The sequence below is a fragment of the Triticum dicoccoides genome, chromosome 7A, assembly GCF_002162155.2.
Source record: "Triticum dicoccoides isolate Atlit2015 ecotype Zavitan chromosome 7A, WEW_v2.0, whole genome shotgun sequence".
Taxonomy (NCBI): domain Eukaryota; kingdom Viridiplantae; phylum Streptophyta; class Magnoliopsida; order Poales; family Poaceae; genus Triticum; species Triticum dicoccoides.
In genome coordinates, this window is record NC_041392.1 from 613735805 (window position 1) to 613740911 (window position 5107).

The 5107-nt window shown below is 43.1% G+C and overlaps 1 pseudogene; it reads right to left on the reverse strand.

Moving 5' to 3' along the window:
- The window catches only part of LOC119332021, a 27855-nt pseudogene that overhangs the window by 898 nt on the left and 21850 nt on the right, over nucleotides 1–5107 (reverse strand).

Sequence of the window (5107 nt, forward strand, 5' to 3'; positions counted from 1 at the left end):
CACCGGCCATCCTCCCCCGCCGGTCGCCCCCCGCGCCGGCCCTCCTTCCTCCTTCCTCCTCCTCCCTAATTATTTTGAATCCTAGTTAAAAAAATGTAGGTTCTTAGAATAATGTAGGTGTTTTAGTTGAATTTGTAGGTGTTTTAGTTAAATTTGTAGGTGTTTTAGTTAAGAATGTAGGTTTTTAGAATAATTTAGGTTATGCATGATCGCACCCTTGCTTGGACAGATTAGGTATGAACCCTAGGTTTTTAAATTTAGCTAGGTTTTAAAGTTAGGATAGAAATTTAGCTAGGTTTTTAATTAGGTGTAGTTAATAGAATTTAGGTGTTTTAAGTGTATTTAAAAGAGTTTTAGGTGTTTTAGTTGTTTTAGGTGTTTTAGTTGTTTTAGGTGTAGTTAACAGAATTCTAGGTATTTTTTAGTTAAAGCAATTGTTGTTATTCTTTTAGTTAAAGCAATTTTTCCTGTTAATATGCAAATTTGCAGTGGACATGTCATGCATATTTTGAACATGTCACATTTTGGACATGTCATATTTTTCCGAGTGGCCTATGTTTTGCCAGAAATGTCAATTCGTTTACGTTCTGGCAAATTTCAGGCACTCGGTATGTCCTGTTTTTAGCAAAGGCCATGCCAAATTTTGCTAAGTGTTTATTAATTTTGTTTTCATAATTAAGCATTTTGTTCTCGACATCGATGATGCCTATCCCGCATCCTCGTCGTCGACTCGGCGGAGGACTCCTGGTTGAGCCAAGGGGCCATGTCCGGGACTGGGCTCCGCCGGGCTGGTACTGGGTTGTGCTACCTTCTGGTGAGCGTAGCTTAGTGAGGAGCCAGCCCGTCGTCGACCTAGAGCTTCTTTGGTGGCGGTCACGTGGGCCTGCATCAGTGGAGAGGCTTGAGTCCCTAGCGCAGGTGGTACAACACCGTGTCATGAAGGAGAACACGCACGTCCAACACTACTTGGTTGTGTTGGCGAATGGCCGGTTCTCCAATACCGGGCAGATTCTTTGGGGATCTCACCGGAGCTATGATCCGGTGATGGTTCCTTCTCTTTGGGTGTCCACCGCGGCCCACTGAACCTAGAGGAGCTATTATTCCAGATGTATTAGTGATATTATATGATGATCTTTGCTACAAACTACTATATATGTATTCGATGATGTATTATTAATTACCTATTAGTTATTTGCTTATTGAATGCAAAAGATGAGCGTGGTTTGTGCTACAAACTACTATATATGTATTCATGATGGATTATATGATGATCTTTGCTACAAACTACTACAAACTACAAATTTTAGGTGTTTTAGTTGTTATATGATGATCTTTGCTACAAACTACTATATATGTATTCGATGATGGATTGTTAATTACCTATTAGGAAATGTCTGACGACGAAAGGGAATTCGCTATGTGCGACTACTGCGAAGATGAGCGCGGTCTGTGCGACAGGCCTCACTTGGTGGAAGGTCGGCGCTTCAGCATCAAGCTCCAAGAGACCTTCGATGTTGAAAAGGTACGCAACGACGACAAGTGTTTTTTGTTATTTTTTGCACGACTTCTCTGCTTCTTCAACGTGTAATTTCCGTCTTTTACAATTCGACTAGCTTATCCCATGCCATGCAAGACGCTATGTCTTGAAGGAGATGGGTTTTGAAGATCATGAAAAAATGGAGACAAAGATAATTCAACTAAGGACCCATCATGGTTATGATTTTGCCGTAAATCTATACAATTCTGTGAACTCATCCAATTTTGGTTGCCTGGATTGGGAAGCCCTTTGCAAGGCGTATGATTTTCATGAGGGTATGCTTCTCACCTTCGATCTTGGTGATCCTGACATCGACGAAAATGATACGACCATTTGGGTCCTTGTTGACACGCTTCCAGTTCTACCGTTGTGTGAGTTTCTTAAACATATTTACTAAGTAATTTATATTGTTTATTTCAAAATATTTGACAGTTTATTTCCATTGATAGCTTATTTTCATTCTTCAAAAAATGTATCGAAAATGCTAGAGAGAACCTACTACTACAATGATGAAGCACAATTAACTTATAAGGAGCAAGATGGTCTTATCGCATTTTTTACTGATATTGAGAATTACAATAGCTATTATCAAACTCCTCCACATTATGGTCAATACGTGCCACTAGTGCACGTGTTGAACTACGGTAACATCAATGGAGATATCATGGTAAGATTTTTTACTATTACGACATCCGTGCATCTTTTGCATAAATTCTTCTAAAACTAAACTATATTGCTAACTACAAAGTTATTACTATGTTTTTGAATAGAAAATCCCGATGGATTGTGTGCCTCATCTGATGTTGACGAGATGTCGCGTTAATGTTATGAGCTTACGGCCACCACGGCCAGGTCAGCCGCAGTATCCACATCACTCCTGTCCATACCGGATTTCTAAAAGCGAGAAAGCCATGATAATAGATGATTTCAAAAAATGTTTGAACCATCGTAGAGAGCTACTTGGAAGCAACATTGTGCGTAGGCCAAGACTTGGAGACAAGATGATCTCCGTTCTTTATTATGAAGAGTCAATTTTCTTTAATGCAGCGTCAATGCCTATCATGTTTTATGATATTTTACCTAAGAGAGGGTAGAGTAGGTCCTATGAAAGAAGTAGGTCGTAGCTAGAATGTGTTATTATGTGCTACAATGTGTTAGAGTTGATGATGATGAGGAGTTGTGATTATGACTAGTGACCAACTTGTTATATGATGTCTCATTGACGAACATTGTTTGATGGTGATGACAAGTGGTAATGAATATGCTATTTAAACAGACTAGTTCATGATGAGTTATTATTGTATAAAAGATATATCTGTTTAAACATGTACATCGCCAAAATGCTAAAAAAACATAAATGTTAGCAGTAGCGCGGGCCTGAAAACGCGCTACTAGTACTTGAACTTACCAGTAACGCTGGCCTAAAAACGCGCTACTGCTACAAAATGGCTATAGCGCCGTAGCAGTAGCGCTGGTGCCCGCGCTACTGGTAGCTCAAAAACCAGCGCTCCTGGTAAACATTTTCCTAGTAGTGAACGGCATCATCCGTCCGAACGCCCCACTTGAGAGGAGAAAAAAACCAACATAAACTACTAACCAGAACGAAGGCATCGGGATTCTCCTCCCCATCACCTGCTACCGAAATGGCAGGCAGAAAGGAGGAGGATCCACGGGCTTACTGGTGAAGCTTGGAGGAGAGAGTTTACCCTGGCCGCCAGGCCGATGTCTGTGGGTGACGGGTCCATCTTTTATAAGTTTATACTTACTATGGACTAAACTGTCACGGACCGTGCAAGTTTATAAACCCCCTTGCTTTTACCTCTATATCAGTCATGATTTTTGTTGAGACAAAACTTGTGTAGGGATGTTTCTTGTAGGGGTTTGTGTAGGCAGGTTAACTATTGGTGTAGCTAGGTAGTGATGCGACAGATCGGTCGATATATATAGCCGATCCATCCATCCATCTATCGGTGATGGGTCTATCTCTATCGCCATGTCCGTCCCTCTGTGCTAGTAGCAGCTTGTCTTGATTCTTGACCGATCGATCCATCCATGGATCTAAAGTTGGAACGATCGATCGTCATGCACAGTAGCTCCTATGATGGGATCGACCATTCATTCTATCTATCATTTCACTCGCCAATCGTACTTCACATACAGTGCTAGGTGTATGGAGTAGTAGCGTAGTTAAAATATGAAACGCTGCTGAAGACGATGGATCGATCCATCCACACATGAATGGTACTTGCAGCAACTCATCACATCACCACCACGCTTCCTGCGAGCTCGCTTCCTCGCTCCAAGCTATACCTGGACATCTGTTGGGCCGGGCTGGGCTTCCTATCAAAGCCCGGTGCAAAAAGCCTAGGCCCGAGCCTGGCCCATGACGCTAAAAGCTCGCCGAGCCTCGGGCCGGGGGCCAGGCCTCTTCATTAATGCGCGAATATGACGGGCCTGGCCCAACCATCTGGCTTGAAATCTAGGCCCGAGCCCGGCCCATGGACAAGGTCGAGCCGAGTCGGGTCGGATCGGGCCGACCGGGCTGGACTGCCCATGGCCAAGTCTACTCCAAGCAAGTACTGTCATCTGCAGTGGGGGTTGTGGTGCCAGCCTGCCAAGTTGCAAACTTATAGCTATAACTAAAGGCTCCCAATAGTTTTCCATCAGCATTGGAAAGACATAACCTAATAATATATACACCTCTATATCATGTCACAAAGTTCTAATTATAAATTTAACTCTAGAAACAACTCTCGTCCCGCTTTATAGATAAAATATAAAGCAAAATATGCAGCCAAATGATAGATGGTAGTGAGAAAGTCCTATTACACAACAAATCCCAGAATAACCGGACAACCTAACCGCAATGAGTATGTTGCCGAAGGATAACACTGGTAGGCCTACATACAATGTCATGACATGCCCTAGGACACCTAAGTTCCACGACAACGCCCTCAGGAGGGAGAACAGGGCTACGTGTCGCCGCTGCGGAGACCTGTCCTATATATGCATTGGGCCCATTCATACTATATATCTTGGGTCTGTTGTTACTTTGATTCTTCATGTGTGAGTTGAATTTAAAATGACTGAATTCTGTTTTTTATGCCCTACTTTGATATTTTTAACGCAAATTACTCAATTTACATTTTCTTCATCCAAATTACAACCATTTAGTGAATATTCTGCCAGTTTACCCCATCTAGTGAAAGATTCTCCAGCATTTACCCCAATTTGCAATATTACACGTGTCCGAGCCATCATGTATACGTAGTGGGCCACGTCGCAGTTCTCCCTTTTAAGGCTAGCCATAGTGGCACTAGTAGAAAACGGGCCTATTGTCCCGGTTCGTAAGGGCCTTTTGTCCCGGTTCCTGAACCGGGACTAAAGGGTCGGTACTAATGCCCTGTTCCTTTAGTCCCGGTTCAATCCAGAACCGGGACAGATGGGCCTCCACGTGGCCTGTGCGCGGAGCCCAGGCAGGAGGGCCTTTGGTCCCGGTTGGTGACACCAATCGGGACCAATAGGCATCCACGCGTCAGCATTTCTGTGGCTGGAGTTTTTTTTTTGAAA